This window comes from Emys orbicularis, chromosome 10 (assembly GCF_028017835.1).
Source record: "Emys orbicularis isolate rEmyOrb1 chromosome 10, rEmyOrb1.hap1, whole genome shotgun sequence".
In the NCBI taxonomy this organism is placed as follows: domain Eukaryota; kingdom Metazoa; phylum Chordata; order Testudines; family Emydidae; genus Emys; species Emys orbicularis.
The window spans coordinates 53,635,966-53,660,885 of record NC_088692.1 but is presented as its reverse complement, the minus strand read 5'-3'; the positions used below and the strand labels follow the sequence as shown (position 1 = coordinate 53,660,885).

Sequence of the window (24,920 nt, the reverse complement as noted above, 5' to 3'; positions counted from 1 at the left end):
TTCATGCTTTCATTTTCTACCTTGGTGTACTTCCTTCCTCCAGCCCTGAATCATTAGCTTAATTTCAAATAACACCACATTTTAAAAAAATTTATATATATTTTAATCCATGCTTCTTGTTCCTACATTTTGGGCTCATGGTAATCTTTTCCATGGATGTCCCCACCTTTCCTAAACACCTTGGAGAAGCTTTACCATAATGCATTTGCAAAACAGTATATGTGTGGTCCTGTGATCTCACACAGCTTCCTGTATCTTAAAGGTTTTTTTAAATAATGAAAAGACCTCAACATCCTTCAAGCTTAGTATCAATATGGTGGAATTTTTGAACTGGAATGAAAACAATATATATTTAATTGAAGTGTTTCTCTAGTTAGTTGAAAAAGCGATGTTAATTTCAGCAGTGGGCAATTAAAGAGGGCAGCCCTTGAATAAATATTGGACAGGTCTCTAGACATTAGAACCTCACACCCTATAATTCACACATACAAAAATGGCCTCTCCTCACTTCATAGCAACGGCTTAGTGGCAGAGCACTGGAAGGATGTCTAATATTAGTAAGACCTCATTATTTTTACAAAATATCTACAGTAAATTTACAAGTGTTCTCTTTTTCTGTCTGATTCCATGGAAACACATCCCTAGGATCTCTGCAGGGACCTGGCTTCTTAGGTGTGGATAGACAACCCAGGGGATGGCTGCTGTCCAATCTATCATGCCCCCTAAATTAAGCAGGGACTGGTGATGTAATTTAATGCCTCTTACCCAAGCCAGAAATAACATATATGGATTAACCCACCACAGAGTGCAACACACATACACTGAAGGGATGGGATGGGAGGTGTCAGGGCAGGAGAGGGTCAGCAACAGTAGGAGATACCATAGAAGTACAGCTCCTGCTCGTACATGAGTCATGAGGGTCCAGAAGCTGTGCAGAAACACAGGGATCTCCCATAGAATAATAAAGAAGAAACTCCATGAGCGGAAGGAAACTCAATCAGTTTTCCGGCCCCTTGTATATTAAAAAAAAAAAAAAAAAATCTACAATGATTTGGTTCCTATTGCATATACCTTTCGAAAAAAGGAGTCTAGTTTGTACAGATATAATGTAGTCAACTTGGAAATCAAATCTTCTCAGTTTCACTCCCTTACACTAAAATGCAGGGAAGGGGGGCGGGTGGGAGGCAAAGGAGACCACAAGATGGAACAATTTCCCCGGCATTCCCACCAGCAGAACATACCAGAGAAAAAGAACTTTGTTAACATACAAATGTTCAGTTCATTCTCAGGTCGGGAAATGGGTATTGAGTTTTTTCTACCAGTTGATAGTTCCGCAGAGTAATTATGTTGTACATTTTGGATTAAATATGTGTCAGATTAGATGCCATTTTCAGTTATTCCTGCATAAAAAACAAGCAAACCTAGTATTTTTCTCGTCTGTCTTTCTATTTAATTTTGAAAAGGACAATCAAATATTTGTTTTAGTCATTTGGCTTAAAAATTGCCCTGAGGCTGAGAGTTTGCAAAACAAGTTTCAGTGCAGAGATACTTTTTTGACAGCTGAATTATAAATGCTTAGAAGAACCCAGACGGTTTGGTTTGGATTCTTGCTTCCTAGTCAGGGACAGTCGCCAAAGCAGTGTGTTTAATCTTAGTGGAGGATTGGGGGAGGGGGGGGGGAGAATCCTTTTACTCTATCTAATGGAGTGCCATTGAACCATTCTCAGTCAATGAAAAATCACAGTAACATGAGGCCTTAAAGAAGAGGCAAAAACTGTGTGATGGGGGAGAAAAATAATATAATACATCAATAACCGGAGTTCTCCAAAAGATGTTGCCTCTGCAAATCCCCACTGTAGCAGTCTTGCACCATGCACATAAGCCACTGAACTGTTAGTAGTTAAAGCTTCTGGGAGCATTTGTGACAATCTAGGATCCAAATGTTCAAGTTCCCATAACTGTTCTCAATTTCTTTCCTCATCAAAGCATCCATTAAGGGACTGCAAAGAGGAGTGGAGGAAAGATGATGAATGTGTCTCAGCAGAGGCAATGGGACTCCACCCAATCTCACACTGATTTTCCATCTATTCAGTTTCGCTGACTTCAACTGAGTCATTCTTGGTTTACACTGGGGTAACAGAATAGAATTTGGCCCTATATATTCAGAGAATTCCAAGTATTGCTAGGCAACCTTCATTTCGCTTTAATGAATTATCTCAGCAGACCGGTGTAGGAGACTAATCAGCAAAATCACAATCACAGGAGGCCAGGGAGTGCTTACTTAGAAACAGACTGAAGTGTTGCCCTACTGAACAGAGCAAGTGATCTATATTCAGAGTCAAGAGAATAATACTTCATGCAGGTGTGAACTCCACATGGCAGCCTAACATATTTCAAGAATAGATATATTTCTAATAGAGGCAGCCAGTGTAGCCACAGGTCTCATAGAATGCCCTCAATCTATCTGGTATTGAGACTCCAGCCTGATCATAAAAAGGCCTAGATAGAAACCAGAATCCATTTGGAAAGCCTCTGAATTGAAATTTGGATTTCTCCACAAGGAAGAAAAAAAAGGAAAATTTACAAATAAGGCTGAGCTTTTTCCAAACAGTATTAAAAACTTTTTAAATATCTAACCTATGAAACCTCATTTCATTGGTAGATGATGAGACTTGTGAATAACACAGCACGAGAGTTATATATTTGCTAATATGAAAATCTACGACCATCTTACTAGGCTTTGGGGTGATGTTTCAGAACCACTTTGTCTTTCTGAATAGTGTAAGGAGGATCAGCCATAGAACTTCCAGATTGTTTCTTTTAGAAGATGGAGTGTTAATAAACATTCTTCTAGAGGTTCAACTCTTGTAAGAAATCAATTCAAGACCCAGTGGTTTTTGGGTTGTCAAACTAATTGAAATACATGTAATGGGCCCTAAAAACTAAGATGGAAGATCCCTAAACTTGTAGCTGGTATGAAGAAATGGAAAATAAATGAACCCATCCTGATGATGGACAACAGAAGAACACAAAAAGAACAGGAGTACTTGTGGCACCTTAGAGACTAACAAATTTATTAGAGCATAAGCTACAGTGTTTGTTTAGATAATACTTGGCTGTCATACTGTATCTGAGAGTCAATACAAATTACCCATTCACTGAGTTCAGGAAAACCTTGACCACTAGCCTAATTGCTCTTAGCGCCAATATATTTGTATGCAATTTATTTTCTTTGTTTTCCAAATATTAAATAAGGAAGGGCAGAGTGAGATTGGGAATAAGAGAGCAAAAGGGAAGAAAGAAAATATTTCAAGTACAAATATTTGTGCTGAAGGATGATCTGGTGGGTAATACACAGGACTGATTAATAGGACTCCAGATTTCATTTCCAGTTCTGCCATTGACACACTGTGTAACCTTACCTGCCTGTGCCCAGATTTACTCATATGTAAAGTGGGGACAATAATACTGACCTACTTCAGGAGATAGGTGAAAATACTTTAAGATCATTGGATGAAATTACTACTATTAATTATTATTATTATCATTAAGAAGGTTGAGACAGGCTGAATCAGAAAATACATATTCACTTCATGTACTCACATCTGCAAAAATGTCACTTTAGGAGCAACTTGGAACACAGCAAACTGTTTGGGACAAGCTAACTTTCAAACGTGTTCCTGAGCCAGAGGCACAAAGTCTGGTGGATGGAAATTAGGGGTAAATCTTAGTCAGTCAGAGTTCATGGCAATGTGACTGGGACCATCTCCAAATTTCACAGGAAAGCAGCACAGACCATTCATTATGGACTGGGGAGTATGTCATGTTCTATATAAAGGGTTAGAGGGCTACTCTTCTGTTGGGCTAGAGAATGCTAAATAATAAAATAAAACAGAGATATAAAATACATGGAAACATCAATATTTAACTTGAATGTGGGGGGATTATAATATAGCAAGTATCTACACAATTTAGCATTTCATTTTTGTTTCCTATTTGGTTTTATATCCACCAATTCTGTGATCACTAAACCAGTGGACAGACTAATTTAAATGAAATAAGACTATGTTTAAACTTGACAAACCCTGCTTCTTTTAGAGGTAATTTAACCAATTTGTCACTGTATTCTTAAGCATGAAGCATCAAAACAGTATCAATACATACATTTGTGGTTTCAAATACCTCAGCTCCAAACCATTAGCAAGAGTTCCTGAGATACTGCCTTAGGCAGCGTCCAAAGCCAGGAGGAAATATACACAACAGCTGATCTTCTTACACACTTTTCCACTGTTTGCATCCTTACCACAACCCTTTCGTCTGCAATTTCAACCACAACCACTCACCAGAGCTCAGTCCCATTTGGAAGCACTAAACATTATCCACAGTGACAATGTAATCAATAACCAAGTACTCCAAATCATAAGATTGAATAAATCCCATATGTATAACTTCAAAAACAAACACACACATTTTCAAGATATCCTGGATTAATCCAAAGGTGTTAAATGTTGGTAATAGGGTCAGGTTTTATTTTCTTTAACAAGTATAAATCTTGTATTGTAATTTGACCTTTAGCACAATTAAAACATTTATAACACTGCATGATGTATCCACTTGATTTTTTTCAGTATATGGAAAAATATGAAAAAATAGTGACAAATTTCCCAAATTAAAACACAAATATTCAAATTAAGATTATTTGAATAAAATCTATATGAAAGCTTTTCTTAATAACAATTGTTTATTTTCAGAGGAGAATTTAAAAATAAAAATAAGTAACACAAAGGCTAGAGCCGTGTTAAACTCTCAAACTTGTGTACTGGTGACCCCTTTCACATAGCAACCTCTGAGTGCAATCCCCGTCATAAATTAAAAAACATTTTTTGTATATTTAACACCATTATAAATGCTGGAGGCAAAGCAGGGTTTGGGGTACAGGCTGACAGCTCGCAACCCCCCATATAATAACCTCACCACCCCCTGAGGGGTCCTGACCCCCAGTTTAAGAACTACTGGGCTAGAGGAACAATTACCAGATATTATATTTCCTTATTTAATATTATTTTTACAAAACACTTATACAGCATTGTAAATATAAATGACACTTCACAAACTTAGCTAACAATACGTTCTCTGCTCAAATTGCTTTCAAACTAAATAGGTAAGAAAAACAAGACAACAAAATATGAGTCAACACAAGTGCTGCTTTTGTTTATCATCATCAATGTCCTTTAGTCCCTCAGACCTGGCAGACTTTGTGTGACTTCTCAACTGTAGGCAGTGATTTGCCTGTCTAGTACCATAAGATAACTCTTTTTTATACACCTCTACCCCGATATAATGCGACCCGATATAACACGAATTCGGCTATAACGCGGTAAAGCAGTACTCCGGGGGGGGAGGGGGGCTGCATACTCCAGCAGATCACAGCACGTTCGATATAACGCAGTTTCACCTATAACCCGGTAAGATTTTTTGGCTCCCGAGGACAGCGTTATATCGGGGTAGAGGTGTATAATTAATACTGTTTTAGACCACTAGATACCTTATCTAGACACATCAGGCAAGTACGAAGTGTTACCAAGTAAGCATATGAGTGAAATTAAAATCTATATTAATGGTGGAAATATCTTTAATTATAAAACTGATTTTCATCTTAAAATGTAATTTAAAGATTCAGAAGACCAGAGTGGTCTTTTTAATCTCTAAACCCCTAAAATATAATTTTTAAAGTTATTGTTTAAACAATCCAGCAGAATTACTATAGATTACCTATCTATCAACACTGCAGTGTCACTGTACATTCATGGGAGGTTACTATATGAGCCACAGAGATGATCAAATCTTCCAGCTGCAATTCTTATAATGCCTAGTCTTTTCTATTGCAACACTGTCCATTATTAGAATTATTTTAATAAGCAAAATAGAAAAATATCTAAAGCCACATTTAATGACTAGTTAAACAATTGGAAAAAATAGTTTTACCACCAAATCAGAGTCATCCAAGAACTATTTTTATACAATGACAATGCATGATGGCTCAGTTGCTCCACCCCAGAACCTATAAAAAGAGGAGACCATATGTGGGGAGAGGAAGAAGTTCCACCTTCCTTGTCTCAGAAGATTCTCTGCTCGTGACTCTACAAAGTACAAGGTGTGGAGTTGGAGCAGGATACGCTGATGCTACTGCATAGCTGCTGTGGGATGCGATCAATGGCAGCATGGCTCCTAATAAGGCTATGTTGCCCAGGGGTAAGACAGACAGAGAAGCAATAGTTATCCTTGAAGGACAGTTCCTGTCTCCAACAAAAAGGGGATCTCTTCCCTCAAGATCCTTAGGATGTGTGGACTTTGGCGAGGATGTTGCTCCAAAATCTGTGTGTCTGCAAATCTCTACCATTGTGAGGGAACAGTTTCATAAAAACTCTTTAAAGTGAACATTGCACTGTTTTGCACACAAATCCTCTCCTGAGTGTGTCAGAACCTAAGAATAGCCATATCAAGTCAGACCAATGGTCCATCTGCCCAGTATTCTGCCTTCCAACAGTGGCCACTGCCAGATGCTTCAAAGGGAATGAACAGAACAGGGCAATTGTCAAGTGATCCATCCCCATCATCCAGTCCCAGCTTCTGGTAGTCAGAGAGGTTTAGGAACACACACAGCATGGAGTTGCATTCCCTGACCATCTTGGCTAATAGCTATTAATGGACCTATCCTTCATGAATATATACTTTTGGCCTTCACAACATCCCCTGGCAACGAGTTCCACAAGTCGACTGTGCATTGTGCAAATAAGTACTTCCTTACGGTGGTTCTACAGAATGGGCCAATCTACACTATTGTATTAAAAATCATATTTAGAGGACACACTGAAATAGCTCTATCAGGTTCACAGAATCAGAGAAATGTAGGGCTAGAAGGGATTTAGAGATCACCTAGTCCATCCCCTTGTGTTGAGGCAGGATTAAATATACCTAGGTCTGAGAGGTGTTTGTCTAACCTATTCCTAAAATCTTCCAATGATGGGGATTCCACAACCTCCTTACGTAACCTGTTCCAGAGCTTAACTATCTGTATAATTTGAAAGCTCTTCCTAATATCTAACCTGAACCTCCCTTGTTAAAATAAGCCAATTATTTCTTGTCCTACCCTCAGTGGACATGGAGAATAATTGATTTCCATCCTCTGTATTGATCACCTTTTACATATTTGAAGACTGTTTTCATGCCCTTCCCCCACATCCACCCCAGCCTTCTCTTCTTTAGCTGAACATGCCTAAAGCTTTCACCCTTTCCTCATAGTCATATTTTCCAAACCTCATATTTTTTGTTATTCTCCTCTTGACTCTCTCCAATTTGTTCATATCTTTCTTAAAGTGCAGTGCCCAAAACTGGACACAGTACTCCAGCTGAGGCCTCACCGGTGCCAAGTAAAGTGGAACTATTATCTTCCCTGTCTTACATATGACATTTCTGTTAATACATATCAGAATAACATCTGCTATTTTTGAAGCAGAAGCAAACTTCTTGCCTCATATTCAATTTGTGATTCACTATAATCCCCAAATCTTTTTGTGCAATACTGCTGTCTAGCCAGTTATTCCCTATTATATATTTGTGCATTTGATTTTTCCTTCCTAAATGTGGTACTTTGCACTTGTCTTTATTAAATTTCATCTTGTTGATTTCAGACCAATTCTCTACTTTACCAAGATCGTCCTGAATTCTAATCCTGTCCTCCAAAGGGCTTGCAACCACTCTCAGGCCAGGTCTACACTACCGCGGTAGTTCGACAGCTGGCAATCGAAGTTCCGGGTTCGATTTATCGCGTCTGGTCTGGACGCGATAAATCGATCCCGGAAGCGCTCGCCGTCGACTGCGGTACTCCAGCTCGGCGAGAGGAGTACCGCGGAGTCGACGGGGAGCCTGCCTGCCGCGTGTGGACCGCGTCTGAACCGCGGTAAGTTCAAACTAAGGTATGTCGACTTCAGTTGCGTACCTTAGTTCGAATTTGGGGGTTAGTGTAGACCAGGCCTCAGCTTGACATCATTCACAAATTGCATAAGCATACTCTCCTCTCCATCATTCAAGTTATGATGAAATACTGAATGGTACTGGAACCAGGACTGACCCCTGAGGGGCCAAAGGAGACATGAACCATTGATAAATACTCTTTGAGTATGGTCTTTCAACCAGTTTTGCACCTACCTAATTTCATCTATGCCATATTTCCATAGGCTGCTGTCAAGGCTGTATCCCTACTTTGAACTTTAGGGTACAAATGTAGGGGCCTGCATGAAAACTGCTAAGCTTATCTACCAGCTTAGCTCTGGTCCCGCTGCCACCATTTTCGATGGATTCCCTCCCTGGGAAGCCTTGAGAAACCTTTCACCAATTCCCTGGTGAATGCAGATCCAAACTTCTTGGATCTTAAACAAGGAGAAATTGACCCGTCCCCCCTCCTTCCTTTCACCAACTCCTGGTGAATACAGATCCAAACCCCCTTTGGATCTTAAAACAAGGAGAAATCAATCAGGTTCTTAAAAAGAAGGCTTTTAATTAAAGAAAAAGGTAAAAATCATTTCTGCAAAATCAGTATGGAAAATAACTTTACAGGGTAATCAAACTTAAAGAGCTCAGAGGAATCCCCTCTGTCTTAGGTTCAAAGTATAGCAAAACAAGATAAGCACTCTGGTAAAAGGTACATTTACAAGCTGAGAAAAACAAAGTAAATCTAAGACGCCTTGCCTGGCTTTTACTTACAATTTTGAAATAAGAGAGACTTGTTTAGAAAGATGGGGAGAACCTGGATTGATGTCTGGTCCCTCTCAGTCCCAAGAGCGAACAACCCCTTAAACAAAGGACACACACAAAAGCCTTTCCCCCCCCAAGATTTGAAAGTATCTTGTCCCCTTATTGGTCCTCTGGGTCAGGTGTCAGCCAGGTTACCCGAGCTTCTTAACCCTTTACAGGTAAAAGGATTTTAGAGTCTCTGACCAGGAGGGACTTTAGTACTGTACACAGTATGGCTGTCACCCTTCCCTTTATAGTTATGACACGCCCCCCAAATCACAGATAGTGTTGGACGTTCGGTTCCACACTGGCTGTGATTTCTTCCTGGAGTTTTAGGAGAAAACAGAGTTAACAAGACACATGTACCTTTAGACATACTACTGATTATATAAAAACTAACAATATGTTTCATTACAAGAACAATTGTTAACCAGTTAACTTTGGGAAACTTTCCCGGGAGAGTGCATCAGCCACTTTGTTAGAAGCTCCCGAAATGTGTTGTATTTCAAAATCAAAATTTTGGAGAGCTAAACTCCACCGAAGAAGTTTTTTGTTATTCCCCTTGGCGGTATGAAGCCACTGTAGCGCAGCATGGTCTGTTTGTAGTTGGAAGCGCCGTCCCCAAACATATGGGCGTAGCTTTTCCAGCGCGTACACAATGGCGTAGCATTCCTTTTCGCTGATTGACCAGTGGCTTTCCCTCTCAGACAGTTTCTTGCTGAGAAACACGACAGGATGGAATTCTTGATCTGGTCCTTCCTGCATTAAAACTGCTCCCACGCCTCGCTCGGAAGCATCTGTGGTTACTAGGAACGGTTTGTCAAAGTCTGGGGCCCTTAGCACAGGGTCAGACATGAGTGTTGCCTTAAGCTGGTTAAAGGCCTTTTGACACTTATCAGTCCACTGAACTGCATTTGGCTGTTTCTTTCTGGTTAGGTCTGTCAGCGGGGCGGCGATTTGGCTGTAGTGTGGTACAAATCGCCTATAATATCCGGCCAAGCCTAAGAAGGATTGGACCTGTTTCTTTGACTTTGGAACCGGCCACTTTTGGATAGCATCCACTTTGGCCTGTAGGGGATTTATAGTTCCTTGACCCACCTGGTGCCCCAGGTACGTCACTCTGTTTTGGCCTATTTGACACTTTTTAGCCTTAACAGTTAGTCCTGCCTGCCGGATGCGCTCAAAGACTTTTTTCAGGTGCTCCAGGTGTTCTGTCCATGAATCAGAAAAAATGGCCACATCATCGAGGTAGGCAACTGCAGATTCTCCCAATCCTGCTAGGAGACCATCTACAAGTCTTTGGAAGGTGGCGGGTGCATTTCGCAACCCGAAAGGGAGTACATTGAATTCATACACCCCTGCCTGGGTGACGAAGGCTGACCTTTCCTTAGCGGGTTCATCTAGTGGTACTTGCCAGTACCCTTTGGTTAAGTCTAAAGTAGAGATGAATTGGGCATGTCCCAATTTTTCCAATAGCTCATCTGTGCGTGGCATTGGATAGTTGTCAGGACGAGTTACAGCATTTAGCTTACGGTAGTCCACGCAAAAGCGTATTTCCCCATCTGGTTTGGGAACTAGAACCACTGGAGATGCCCATGCACTGGTAGAGGGGCGGATTATACCCATCTGTAGCATGTCCTGGATCTCCCTTTGCATAGCCGCTTGGGCATGAGGTGATTCCCGGTAGGGTGGGGTTCTAATTGGGTGAGCATTACCTGTGTCAATGGAGTGGTATGCCCGTTCGGTCCGCCCTGGAGTGGCTGAGAAAATCGGTGCAAAGCTTGTGCACAGCTCCTTTATCTGCTGTCGCTGCAGACGTCCCAGGGTCGTGGAGAGGTTCACCTCTTCCACGCCACCATTCCTTTTTCCTTCATAGTAGACACCTGCAGGCCACTCCGCGTCATCAGTTTCCTGGGCTGTAAACTGGCAAACGTTTAATTCTCTAGAATAAAAGGGCTTAAGAGAATTAACATGGTATACCTTAGGCTTTATGTTGGAGGTGGGGGAGGCTATGAGATAGTTAACAGCTCCTAGGCGCTCCTGGACCGTGAATGGTCCTTCCCACGACGCTTCCATTTTATGGGCCTGGAGCGCCTTTAAGACCATGACTTGGTCTCCTACTTTGAAGGACCGTTCTCTGGAATGTTTATCATACCAGGCCTTTTGCTCTTCCTGAGCATCCTTTAGGTTTTCTTTAGCAAGGGCTAAAGAGTGTCGGAGGGTGTTTTGTAGGTTGCTTACAAAGTCTAGAATGTTAGTTCCTGGAGAAGGCGTAAACCCCTCCCATTGCTGCTTCACCAACTGTAATGGCCCCTTAACCTCGCGGCCATACACAAGTTCAAATGGTGAAAACCCTAAACTGGGATGTGGTACAGCCCTGTAGGCAAAAAGCAACTGCTGCAACACTAGGTCCCAATCATTGGAGTGTTCATTTACGAATTTACGTATCATGGCCCCCAAAGTTCCATTAAACCTCTCCACCAGACCATTGGTTTGATGGTGATGAGGGGTGGCAACCAAGAGATTCACCCCATGAGCTTTCCACAGGTTTTTCATGTTCCCTGCCAGGAAATTAGTTCCCGAATCTGTAAGTATGTCGGAGGGCCACCCTACCCTGGCAAAAATGTCTGCTAATGCCTGGCACACACTTTTAGTCTTGGTGTTGCTTAAGGGTACAGCTTCCGGCCATCGGGTAGCAAAATCCATGAAAGTCAGTACGTACTGCTTTCCTCTGGGTGTCTTCTTTGGGAAAGGACCCAGAATATCCACAGCTACTCGCTGAAATGGGACCTCAATTATGGGTAGTGGCTGGAGAGGGGCTTTAACCTGGTCTTGGGGCTTTCCCACTCGTTGGCACACCTCACAAGACTGGACATAATTAGCAACGTCCTTGCCCATTCCCTCCCAGTGGAAGGACTTCCCCAACCGGTCTTTGGTTCTGTTCACCCCAGAATGGCCACTGGGATGATCATGGGCTAAGCTCAAGAGCTTTACCCGATACTTAGTGGGAACTACCAACTGTCTTTGAGGATGCCAGTCTTCCTGGTGCCCACCAGAAAGAGTCTCCTTGTATAAAAGTCCTTGTTCTACAACAAACCGGGATCGGTTAGAAGAGCTGAGAGGCGGTGGGGTGCTCCGTGCCGCCGCCCAAGCTTTCTGAAGGCTGTCATCTGCTTCCTGCTCGGCCTGGAACTGTTCCCTTGATGCTGGAGACATCAGTTCCTCCTTGGACTGTGGACTGGGGCTTGGTCCCTCTGGAAGCGATGTAGGTGCTGGGGCTTTTTCCATTGACTGTGAACCGCTGTCCGCTGGTGCACTATGTGGTATTTCAGGCTCTGGCTGAGCCTCTTGGGTAGGGTTATCTGCTGCTTCCGCCAGTTTAGGCTCGCTGGTGTCCTCTGGCATTGGAGTTGTAGACGGGGTTGCAAGCGCTGGACTCAGTGCTGGCAATGGTTCTGGTGCTGGTTGCGTTGCCAGTTCCGGTTCTGGGACTGGCTTTGGTTGGGTCTCTGGGATTGGATCCACTACGGCTGTTGCAGTCGTTGGCAGGGGATCCGGTTCCACCACCTGGTTTTGGGTCTCCGGTAACACAGACGGGGCCCTGGTGAACGGCTCAGGAACAGGGATGGGGGTGAAAGCTTGCTTAGCCTGGCTGCGGGTGACTATTCCCACCCTCTTGGCTAGCTTCACATGGTTGGCCAAGTCTTCCCCCAGCAGCATGGGAATGGGATAATTGTCATAGACTGCAAAAGTCCACATTCCTGACCAGCCCTTGTACTGGACATGCAACTGGGCTGTAGGCAAGGTTACAGACTGTGACACGAAGGGTTGAATTGTCACTGTAGCCTCAGGGTTGATGAGTTTGGGGTCCACTAGGGATTGGTGGATAGTTGACACTTGTGCCCCAGTGTCCCTCCAAGCGATAACCTTCTTTCCGCCCACTCTCAAGGTTTCCCTTCGCTCCGAGGGTATGAGAGAGGCATCTGGGTCTGGGGTTCTTTGGTGTGATTGGGGTGTAATGAACTGTAATCGGTTGGGGTTCTTGGGGCAGTGAGCCTTTATGTGCCCCAGTTCATTACATTTAAAACATCGCCCTGCTAAGGTATCACCGGGGCGATGTTGGTTGCTGGAGACTGGTGTGGTGGGGTGAGAAGGCGTCTGGGGTTTCCCTTGGGATGTGGGTGGGGTCTTGGGTTGTCCCCGGTGATAAGGTTTTGTTTCGGCTTGCCCCTTCTGATATTCGCTCCAACTGCTACTAGCTTTTTTCTTTTCTGTCACCTCCACCCATTTGGCTCCAATCTCCCCCGCCTCGGTTACAGTTTTGGGCTTCCCATCTAGGATGTACCTTTCTATTTCCTCAGGAACACCCTCTAAAAACTGCTCCATTTGCAATAGGAAGGGCAACTCTTCCGTAGATTTAACATTTGCTCCTGATATCCAGGCATCCCAATTTTTCCCAATGTGGTAGGCATGTCGGGTAAATGACACATCACGTTTCCACCTTAGGGCTCTGAACCGCCGACGGGCATGCTCAGGTGTTAGCCCCATTCTGATTCTAGCCTTGTTTTTAAAAAGTTCAAAACTGTTCATGTGTTCCTTAGGCATTTCAGCCGCCACCTCTGCTAAGGGTCCACTGAGCTGCGGCCTCAGCTCTACCATGTACTGGGTTGGAGGGATGTCGTATCCAAGGCAAGCCCTTTCAAAATTTTCTAAGAAGGCCTCAGTATCATCGCCTGCCTTGTAGGTGGGGAATTTCCTGGGATGGGAAGTGGTACCTGGAGAGGAGTTGTTAGGATGGTCTGATGCACCCTGCCTAGTCCTTGCTGCTTCCAGTTCCATCTCTCTTTTATGGGCCTCCTCTTTGGCTTTCTCCTCTCTTTCATGGGCCTCCTGTTTGGCTTTTTCTTCTCTTTCATGGGCCTCCTGTTTGGCTTTTTCTTCTCTTTCATGGGCCTCCTGTTTGGCTTTTTCCTCGAGTTTTTTAATTTGAAGTAGTCTCTGATGTTTTTTCTCATTTTCTTCTGCTTCTAGTCTGGCCAGTTCTAGTTTGCTAGCTGCTTCACTGGTAGTCATTTTCCTGCTTTCCTGTGCTGGGCCACACCCCTCTGCAGTTGACTGAAACTGGGATGTATTTAGCTCAGGCTCCTGCTGAGTGCTGCTGAGTTAACAGAGACTTTCTAACAAGCTACTCCCGAGGATGTAAAAAGAAAAAAAAACACAATTCAGATTGTAAATTACCTTTACCAGATCAAAGTTTGCTCACTGATTGAACCGTTCTCTTAACAAAGGACCTTGTTAAAAAAACTTAACACCTCTGCCTTCAGGCAAGGAGAGATAAGATATGCATCTACCTTCAGCTCTGCTCTCCAAGCAGCTAGAAGGAAAAAAAAATCTCTTACTGGCTTTTGGGTTTAAAACGATCCCACCGCTGTGCCACCATGTCAAGGCTGTATCCCTACTTTGAACTTTAGGGTACAAATGTAGGGGCCTGCATGAAAACTGCTAAGCTTATCTACCAGCTTAGCTCTGGTCCCGCTGCCACCATTTTCGATGGATTCCCTCCCTGGGAAGCCTTGAGAAACCTTTCACCAATTCCCTGGTGAATGCAGATCCAAACTTCTTGGATCTTAAACAAGGAGAAATTGACCCTTCCCCCCTCCTTCCTTTCACCAACTCCTGGTGAATACAGATCCAAACCCCCTTTGGATCTTAAAACAAGGAGAAATCAATCAGGTTCTTAAAAAGAAGGCTTTTAATTAAAGAAAAAGGTAAAAATCATCTCTGCAAAATCAGTATGGAAAATAACTTTACAGGGTAATCAAACTTAAAGAGCTCAGAGGAATCCCCTCTGTCTTAGGTTCAAAGTATAGCAAAACAAGATAAGCACTCTGGTAAAAGGTACATTTACAAGCTGAGAAAAACAAAGTAAATCTAAGACGCCTTGCCTGGCTTTTACTTACAATTTTGAAATAAGAGAGACTTGTTTAGAAAGATGGGGAGAACCTGGATTGATGTCTGGTCCCTCTCAGTCCCAAGAGCGAACAACCCCTTAAACAAAGGACACACACAAAAGCCTTTCCCCCCCCAAGATTTGAAAGTATCTTGTCCCCTTATTGGTCCTCTGGGTCAGGTGTCAGCCAGGTTACCCGAGCTTCTTAACCCTTTACAGGTAAAAGGATTTTAGAGTCTCTGACCAGGAGGGACTTTAGTACTGTACACAGTATGGCTGTCACCCTTCCCTTTATAGTTATGACAGCTGCTTATTAGAATGTCATGCAGAACAGAGTCAAAAGCGTCAGTCACTAAAGTCCAGCTATATCAAGTCTACTGCTTCTCCCCGTCCAGAAGGCCAGTTACTTTGTCAAAGATGGAAACTAGATGGATTTGTCATGTACATGTCATGCCAAACCAATCTTGGCTATTACTTATCACCTTATTATCCTCCAGGTTTGAACAAATTGACTGTTTAATAATTTGTTCGGAGTATCTTTCTGGGTATCCAAGTTAGGCTGACTGGTCTAAATTCTCCAGGTCCTCCTTTTTCCCCTTTTTGAAAATAGGTACTATGTTTGCCCTTCTCCAATCCTCCAGGACCTCACCCATCCTTCATGAGTTCTCGAAGATAATTGTTAACTGCTCAAAGATTGCTTCAGCTACTTCCTTAAGTACCTTGGGGTGAATTTTGTCGGGCCCTGCTGACCTGAACACATATAACTTACCTAAGTATTTTTTAACCTGTTCTTTTCCTAGAGCCTTCTCCCTTGTTGTTAATATTAATTGCGTTAAGCATCTGGTCACAATTAACTTTTTTAGTAAAGACTGAAATAAAGGCTGAATAGTATATGTTTAGAAAAACATATATGTGCTTAACCAAGTAAACAGACTAGATTCAGAAGAATATGGTCAGACAGGCATGTAGAGGGTAAATTATCTACCTGTAATTGTTCTCTGAAAGGTAGATTCTGTATTTGAACTAAAGCCCTGAGGTATCATACTTTCAGACAAGAGTCTTCCTTTTAAGCACTTTAAAATATCTTCCATTAAGCCTTTTGCCCTTGGGGAAGCAGTCACGCACCAGAGAATATATGAAGTGCACCAACCATCAGTTCTTATTTACGTGAACAACAAGTGGAGTCCTTCTCTGTGGCACTAAAAGTGCTCACTATTTTGCATGACAGAGAAGTAATTTCTTGGGATCTTTTGCCTTTATTTCTTAATTTTACTATCACTTCTATTCTGTATTTTAAAGCCCAGAGGAGTTCTAAGCTTCACTCTTGCCATTGTCAGCCTTTGTTTGCTTCCACCAGCTTTTTATATTTTTCTTTCGGACTTCTACCTTTTATTTTTTTGTGACTGTCACCGCTTATACAGAAAAGTGATCTCTATTGATTTCTAGCACTGCCCTGCGCAATAAGAGTTATGATGGGATTTGCTCACTGTGAGTTACCACCCTTAGGAAGGTTTAACATTCTATTGTTTTGAAAATTACTTGTTTAAAGGTTGTGATGCAATACAACAAATGGAAATAAAAGAGTCTGAAGAATGATAATGCCATCCTCAACTCAAACTGGGCTTTTCTCCCCTCCCATTATTATGTGGGTTGAAGATGGATTATTAACTGTTACCCCTGTTTGACCCACGTAGTTAGCCAAAGTTCAGGAATTTGTGGATTGTTTCTGTTACGAGAAATTGATGATGGAGGCACGTATCTTTAATGCAATACTGTTTATTTACAAAGAATATAAAAAGTCCTGTTTCACTGAACACATGAGGAATCAAACAAGAGGAGATACTTTCTTTGCTCACACCTCCGTGTCTCTTTCAGTCAGCATTCAGCCCAAAATCTCTCTCTCAGCTTTTTCTTAAGCCATGCTACAAATGCTTCTGTGTGGCCGCATTCTCTCCAAGCTTCTCTGGTCTTTCTGCTGTTTCTCTCACAGACACCCAAACAAAACACAGTTTCAATCCAATCAATGCCCTACTCCCTGCATTTGCAATATCAGTCCCCAGAGAAATCCGTTGTGGGCCACGCTGTTAAATTTCTATTCAAGATTTGCCATGTGTCTATGTTTTGGATGGTTCGCCATTCCTTCACCTGCCTGGTTTCATAAAGGAGCATAATGATTTCTGACAACAATCTTACATGAAGATGGGCAGTAATGTGTGCAGTATCCAAGAGCTTTAACCCAATCTATAGCCCAATCTTAAATATTAATTTTCTAGTTTCTGACAATTTCATTCACATATTATTTACAATTGGATTGGGACATTTAATAAATGACGGCTAACTAGTTGTTTTAGGCATGTTTGAAAACAAAAAAATGAGATGCATACAACTGCTCATGTCTATGCAGGGAATAAAAAGAGAAGGAAGGTGGATGAGGTAATATCTTATATTGGACCAACTTCTATTGATGAAAGAGACAAGTTCTGAGCTACAGAGCTTTTCCTCCGGTCTGCTCTGTATATCTTGAAAGCTTATCTCTTTCCCCAACAGAAGATGGTCAATAAAAGATATTACCTCACTCACCTTGTCTCTCTAATATCCTAGGACCATCAGGGCCACAATACCGCTGTAAATGGGGGAAGGGAGAAATAAGATTATTTCACTGGCACTCAACCTGCATAAATCTTGCAATGCAATATTCTGTTGCTGACATTTTGTCCTCAGAAGCAGAGGTGGGGTAAGAGTCTGACTTTTGCCTCTAGATAGCATAGAACTCATAGCCCAGGCGGCAATGGCCTAAAGTGGCTTTAATCCAGCTTTACATCCTCCCAATTCTAGATTGCTCTGAGGGCTTAAGCCGGGGTGGGTGGCCTGCGGGATTGCCACCCCTGTGGTGCCGTGGGCCCCGCACCACTCCCAGAAGCGGCTGGCACCACGTCCCTGAGGCCCCTGGGGCAGGGGGGCAGAGGGCTCCGCACACTGCCCTCGCCTGCAGGCACTGCCCCTCACAGCTCCCATTGGCCGGGAACAGGAAACCGCGGCCAATGAGAGCTTTGGAGGACGTACCCACAGGCAAGGGCAGTGTGCGGAGCCCTCTGTCCCTCCCACCCCCAGGGGCCACAGGGACGAGCCTCCCTTAGCCCCGCTGTGTGCTGCTGCCACCCCGGAGCTGCTCCATGTAAGCGGCGCTGGGCCGGAGCCCGCACCCCAAATCGCTCCTGCACCCCGCACCCCAACTCCCTGCCCTGAGCCCCCTGCCGCACCCTGCACCCAACCCCCTGCCCTGAGGCCCTGCCACACCCGCACCTCTCCTGCACCCCAACCCCCTGCCCTGAGCCCCCTGCCGTACCCCACACCCCTGCTGCACACCAACCCCCTGCACTGGCTCCCTGCCGTACCCCACATCCCTCCTGCACACCAACTCCCTGCCCTGAGCGCCTTGCCGCATCCTGCACCGCTCCTGCACCCCAAGCCCCTGCCCTGAGCCCCCTCCCGCACTCCTCCCTGCACCCCTGCCCAGAGCCCCCCCTGCACCCAACCCCCTGCCCTGAGGCCCTGCCACACCACGCACCTCTCCTGCACCCCAACCCCCTGCCCTGAGCCCCCTGCCACACCCCTCCTGCATGCCAACCCCCTGCCGCAATTCTTCTGCACCCCTACCCCCTGCCCTGAGCTCCCTGCCGTACCCCGCACCCCTCCTGCACACCAACCCCTTGCCCTGAGCCCCCTGCCACACCCTGCACCGCTCCTGTACCCCAACTCTCTGCCCTGAGCCCCCTCCCGCACCCCTGCCCTGAGCCCCCTCCTGCACTCCAACCCCCTTCCCTGAGCCCCCTCGTGCACCCCACACCCCTCCTCCGCCCCAACCCCTTGCCCTGAGCCCATTCCTGCATACTGCACTCCCTCCTGCACCCCAACTCCCTGCCCCAGCCCTACACTCATGGCCCTGCATGCAATTTCCCCACCCAGATGTGGCCCTCGGGCCAAAAAGTTTGCCCACCCCTGGCTTAAGCAGCACCTAGAAGACAGCCTAAATTACGGCAGTCTCCCTAGTTGCCTATAAGCCACAGTACTGCCTGAAATCACTACAGTGCTGTGTGCTGAGGCCACATTCCCAACATGCCCATCCTGGCCCCAATACCAGGGCCTTACAGGGCATGTCTACACTGCAATTAAAAGCCTGCAGCTGGCCCATGCCAGCTGACTCAGGCTAATGGACTGTTTAGCTGGAGTGTAGATGTTAACATTTGGGCTCAGGCTGGAGCCCAGGCTCTAGGACCCTGCGAGGTGGAAGGGTCCCAAACCTCAGATTACAATGCAATTAAACAGCCCCAACATCTACAATGCAATTAAACAGCCCCTTAGCCCTAGCCCCGCAAGCCCAAGTCAGCTGGCACAGGCCAGCCGAGGATACATAAGTGCAGTGTAGATATACCCACAGAGGCTCCTCTGAAGGCAGTTTTATGACGCTCCTCCACATTTTCTGACCAAGGGAAACCTATTCTAGATGAATACAGGGCTTTTAGAGACCCTTTACACCAACTCAGCCCTTTTAAATAGCAGAATAAAACTGGAATGGGGAAGAGGATCTCACCTCTGGAGTTAGAAAACAAACACAGGCCCTTGTACATGATATGTATTACAAGGCACAACATAACACAACATAAACAGGATAGGATATTGCCAATGGGATGATGTAGTCTCTAAAATCAGAAATGGATACAAAGTTTTATCATACACCTTATTCTGTCAAATATGGATCTATTGTAATGCGCTATGTGCTACACCTGAGACTGACCAAGGCCACCCTTAAATTAAGGCATGCAGAGGCTCATCTACTAAGCAAGAAGAACTGTTGACAAGGTCTCACACCAGTGCTTCATATTCAACCCTGTTTGCATATCCAGTTCTGAGTGCAAGTCAAGAGCCTAATCCTCAGTTACAAAGCCCTAAGTGGGCTGACGCCAGCTACCTGAGTGAATGCCTCACTCTGCACCATGAAATGCAAGCTGCATTCAGCCAGAGCACTTTGGCTGACAGAAGTCAAGATATGCCTTGCAGGGAGTGAGGGCAGAGCTTTGGGTGTGGAGAACCACAACTGTGAAACCAGCTTCTGGAAGAGATTTGGCTGCGCCTAAATTTTACCACCAGCGTTACACAGCAAAAAATCCTTTGAAAAAGAAAAGAAAATGATGTATGGGTACACGCATGTCAATGATATACTGATCAGTCTCACATGCAAGCCCACATACATATATAATTTTACCATAAATTTATATTATACTTTTTTCCTGCTTACCTACATGTACAACATTAATCCTAAGAAAAAAGCAAAAATAATATTTTCCAAAACATTCTACTATTACGCATAAATCATAAAAAATATATTATCAAAGTCACCGCCGCCTTATATTGTACCAAAGGTATCTCTGACATTTAGCTAAGAGCACAATAAATCAATCAATACAATCATCATGCAAAAAGAAATCAAGAAGCAGCTCAACAAATATAACTGATAACAGGTCTCCACAAATAATTAATAATAAAACTATTTAAAATTTTCCATCTTTCCTACATCTCATCTTCAAAAAACTCTATTAAAAGATATATGAACAGATAATACAGTCAGTTCAATGCTATCCCATAAAAGAAAATTCCTAAAATCAAGATGCTATAACAAAAATAACACACACAAAATCTTAACAATCACTGGGACTGCATTAAAGTGGTGGTTTTGTGATGAAACAGGCATTTCTTTATATATGATTAAAATAATGCAGTTACTAAATATGTTTGGTGGTGTAAGACTTAGGATTTACATAAATATTCATTTCTGTGCTTTTAAGTGCCTAGGGAGTTTTGCAGGCAAACAATGTGACAGGTAACTGCATTGTTGTCACTTACCAACCTTAACTGGTGTTTTAAAGATTTTTGGTTTGGGATGTATATATATTTCCTTCCCAGCACAGACTGAGTGTTATGACTGGAATTCTAGGTGAGGTCTCAGGTCTATAAAGATGTGATAATGTACAAATAAACTTCTTTTCCTTCAGTCATAAAAGTTTAAAAATGGTAATCTGATTACACGACAAAGCAGATTGGTTTTCTTAAAAACAAAAATTCATCAGAGAAATTTCCTGAGCAGGAAGACAGTCCAGTAACAAAATGTTAAATTATGTTAGATCAACTAATGGTTTGGAAGCCTCCAGCTACTGTTCAGTTCTGAAACCTGATTTTAATTAAATATATTTGTACGCTAATCCCAAAGCCAATTTGGCCATCTCTGATTTCAGCAGAAAACTAGATACACATGATAAGATGAAAGTTTATTTTAAACTATATATGTAGATATGTAGATATATACATATCACAATGATTAGATAATGGCTTCCAGAATTTTGTAAACTTTCAGCCATGTTTAATGTTAAAAAAAAAGTACCTTTAATATTTTCTTAAAGATGTACTGTCCTGGCTTCTCTTAATTCTTGTGATCATTTAATGCATTATAAAGTAATACAGTGTACAATGAACTCATTAAAAGGCAATAGTTCTCCTACTGAGTTACTGGAAAGACACCATGCTTTGTGTCTCTGTTTTACATCTTATTACAAACACAAGGTTATCTAAAATTAGAAAAAACACCTTATAACGACATCCCACCCAGACATTGTTTATACTTGGCCATCAATCGCACTTTCTTACCACCAGAGAGTGAATTAGAAGAGTGATAACTATCTCTGCAGAAACGGAGCAATGTGTAATTAAGACATTAAACAGGAAACTAAAGAATGTGAAAACAGGCTGAATCTCAACAGTGCCACCTACAGCAAAAAGTACTGCAGGCAAAAGGATATGACAATTGCTAGAAATATCAGACACAGACTGAATGAGGTGTTTTTGGTTTTTGTTAATATAAATTACGGTAATATGACTGCAGTGTTAAAAGTCTAAGAAAAAGTTACATATTGCTACAAGTTTCATATCATTCCAAACCAATCAGCGTGTAAGATGAAAGCTGCTTTTTCTTGGCAAAAATAAATCAATATGTTTTCAGCTTTCTTATTTAAGGCCCTCAAATAAAATACAAAGCATGCAATAATTTGTTTTTGAGGTTCTGTTTCTTGTTTTTAGCTTATCTGTAATGACAGGAACAGCACCAAGAGACACATTGCAACAACTGGGGCAGAACACTTCAGAAAGAGTCTTACCTTGCATTCTACTACACTCTGATCCGACTCACAAGTAACATAGATTTCATCAACTGCTCGTCTAAGATTGTCAAAAAGAAATGCCCAATATCGAGCTCTCAAATCAACTTTTCGAGGTTGCCTTGTTTTTGTTGGGCTTTTGTCAAAGTTTTTATCTCCAGCGGCTGCTGATGTTATTTTACAGTCTACTGTAGTACTCTGAAGAGATGAGATACAACATAAAAAAAAACACAAATAAGTGTGGCAAGGGGTTGGGCTTCTGTATAACATAATTTTTTCAACATATGTCAACACTTTCAAACAAGACGTCCTTCATTGAGGCTTACGCCATATCCCACTGACTGAGTTCTTCAAATAAATTTTCTCACCTTAAACAAAAGGGGCAGGTCTGTAGAACCTAATTTCTGTTTCTCTGACATTTCTAACCCAATATTTACATCTGCACAATAGCAGAAGATATTCTGCTCTGTATGTAGATGGGAAAGTTGCATTTGCCCCATTACTTGTTCTGGCAAAAGTATGTTTCCAGAAGATGCAAACGTTATTTTGCTAATGACTATGCCAGGTACATTCTGTCATCAAACAAATGTTATTGCAAAGATATTGTATAGAACATTTTGTCTCAATTTTTTGTTAAAATATAATAACTTCAGTGTACAAGTCTTAAGGCCAGTGAACACAGCTGTGACCAGCCTTTTAATCAATGTTTTATTGCTTCACTGTAGTAAAGAAGTCAGTAAGCATCAAATTAGTTACAAAGAAAAGCTTTCATACTTCAAAAGATTCATGTCTTTGCCTGTATAGGTGACTTTCCATTCATCACACTCAATATTAGAAGGCATATTCAAATCCAGCATATTGACTTTAATTGTGCTGCTCTTGCTTAAGCCAGGTCTGAAGCTGTCTCTCTGTTGTTTTGACTCTAGAGTCATGATTTCAGCAGTGTTAAGCACACCTTAAGAGTCTACCCTCATTTTCAAAGAAGAGAAATGGAGTATAAATTTATGGTTCTCTGCAAATTACTGAGATATAAATGCTATGTTAAATTTGATTACTCTATTTTCTTTGGGCTCGTATCAGCCCCAAATTTTCTTCGTGACTGCTGGATAACAGATGCTCTGTTATGTGCCATCTTAAAAGCAATAATTTAATGATTACTACAGCCTTACACATCTGCTGAGCTTGCATGTTCCGTTCATTCCTTTTCATAATCTGGGAGGTAGGTTTTTCCTTCGTTGACTGATCTACTGTAACAAAGGCTAGGTCTACACTACAGCGGGGGGTCGACCTAAGATACACAACTTCAGCTACGTGAATAGCGTAGCTGAAGTGGCGTATTTTAGGTCGACTTACCTGGCTGTGAGGACGGCGGCAAGTCGACCGCTGCCGCGCCGCCGTCGACTCCGCTACCGCCTCTTGCCGCGGTGTATTTCCGGAGTCGACGGTAGAGCCATCAGGGATCGATTTTATCGCGTCTTCACTAGACGCGGTAAGTCGATCCCCGATAGACCGATTGCTACCCGCCGATCCGGCGGGTAGTGAAGACGTGCCCTTAGTCATGGAAGACATTCTAAAGGGGTGTGAAGCACCTCTTCCTGGCTGACGGCTCCAAAATTGAATTCAGCCCGATTCAGGATACTGGGCCCATCTAGCCTAAGATTCTCTCCCACAACAACAGCCAAGAGGAAGGAAGGAGTTCCCATACTAGAAGTGCTGCGGGTATGGGGGGGTCCTCTCCAGCAACTGGGACAAGCACCCCAAATCAATCCAAAGTGATCCTCAATCACATACAATTTTACCATGTATCTATTAACTAGGTCTGAGAACAAAACAGGCCAAAGCCCTAGCATATGAAAGCATAAATAGAATATAGTCACTGGCAGGTCAAAATTGGCCCCAAATTTAGGTTTTGTAAAAATAAGCTACCAGCCCAAATGTAAATATATAAATATTGCTCTGCAGCATTTGAAATCAAGATAATGCAGCACTACATTAGTTTCTATGCATGAGAACATGCCATTGCTTAAAGTGATTACAAATCAGTGAAACTGACCAGTCTATTTTCACTGTCTAAATTGAGAGAAATACAAAAAGCAAGAAAATACATAAATAATTAAAAGAAAATTAGATTTTTAAAAAGTTACTTCACAGACTATTTAAAGGAAATTTGGGAATAAAGTTGTCACTATTCTCCTTAAAAAGACACTGGCAAGATATTGAAAACTATAACATTACATCTAATCAAATACAAAACAAAAAGAATGGAGAATAAGCTTTTATAAATAAAAAGGCGCTCATGCATCCTTTTTTCATATCAAAAGGAAAGACTGAAAGGAGATATATACTGACAACACAAACATAGCATTGTGTTAGTTAGGGCATGAGAACCAGAAAACAAAACCAACTTTAAATGGAAAGTAAAAATGACCATTTAATTTCATTAGCCAAACAATCAAGCAGCATAAATGGAAAAAAATAATTTAAATATTTCTTTTTCAAAATTCGTATCATGAAGCATTCCTTTAGCACTCCTTTCATGCATATGTTTTCTGTTGCAGAGATCTCTAGAATGTTATATTGCATGAGACACTAGTACATTTTTAGTATTGCTTGGAGAACTCCATCTTTTCAAATTCCAAATTCTTTAAACTCAATCTTTTAGTCAGTGTGTCAAAATGAACAAAATAATATATGAGCCAGGGTGCCTACATCAATTAAAGGATACATCAATTAAACAAAGGGATGAGGATTTCAACAGTTTAAGTCAGTTATTGAAACAAAAATGCTTACGCGCTACCACTTTTATATTCCAAGATTAAATCCAATGAGATTTAAAACAGCCCAAGCTACTAAATCCTTGAAAAACAGGTTTTATAATTAAAACAACTAATCTTAACTACAATATTGAGAACAGGATGCTATAATAATTGGCTTGGGTTCAAATCCTACTGCTCCTCAGTGAAAAGCTGAAA

General features: G+C 42.4%; 1 protein-coding gene across 1 annotated transcript in view; it reads right to left on the bottom strand.

The window, feature by feature from the left end:
- Window positions 1-22,053, bottom strand: part of SCAPER (S-phase cyclin A associated protein in the ER) — a 310,638-nt gene extending 288,585 nt beyond the window's left edge. Inside the window, exon 1 of the mRNA XM_065411761.1 lies at window positions 21,949-22,053. The gene's annotated coding sequence lies outside the window, so the exon portion shown is untranslated. The remainder of the gene's footprint in view (window positions 1-21,948) is intronic.
- Between the last annotated feature and the right edge of the window lie 2,867 nt (window positions 22,054-24,920).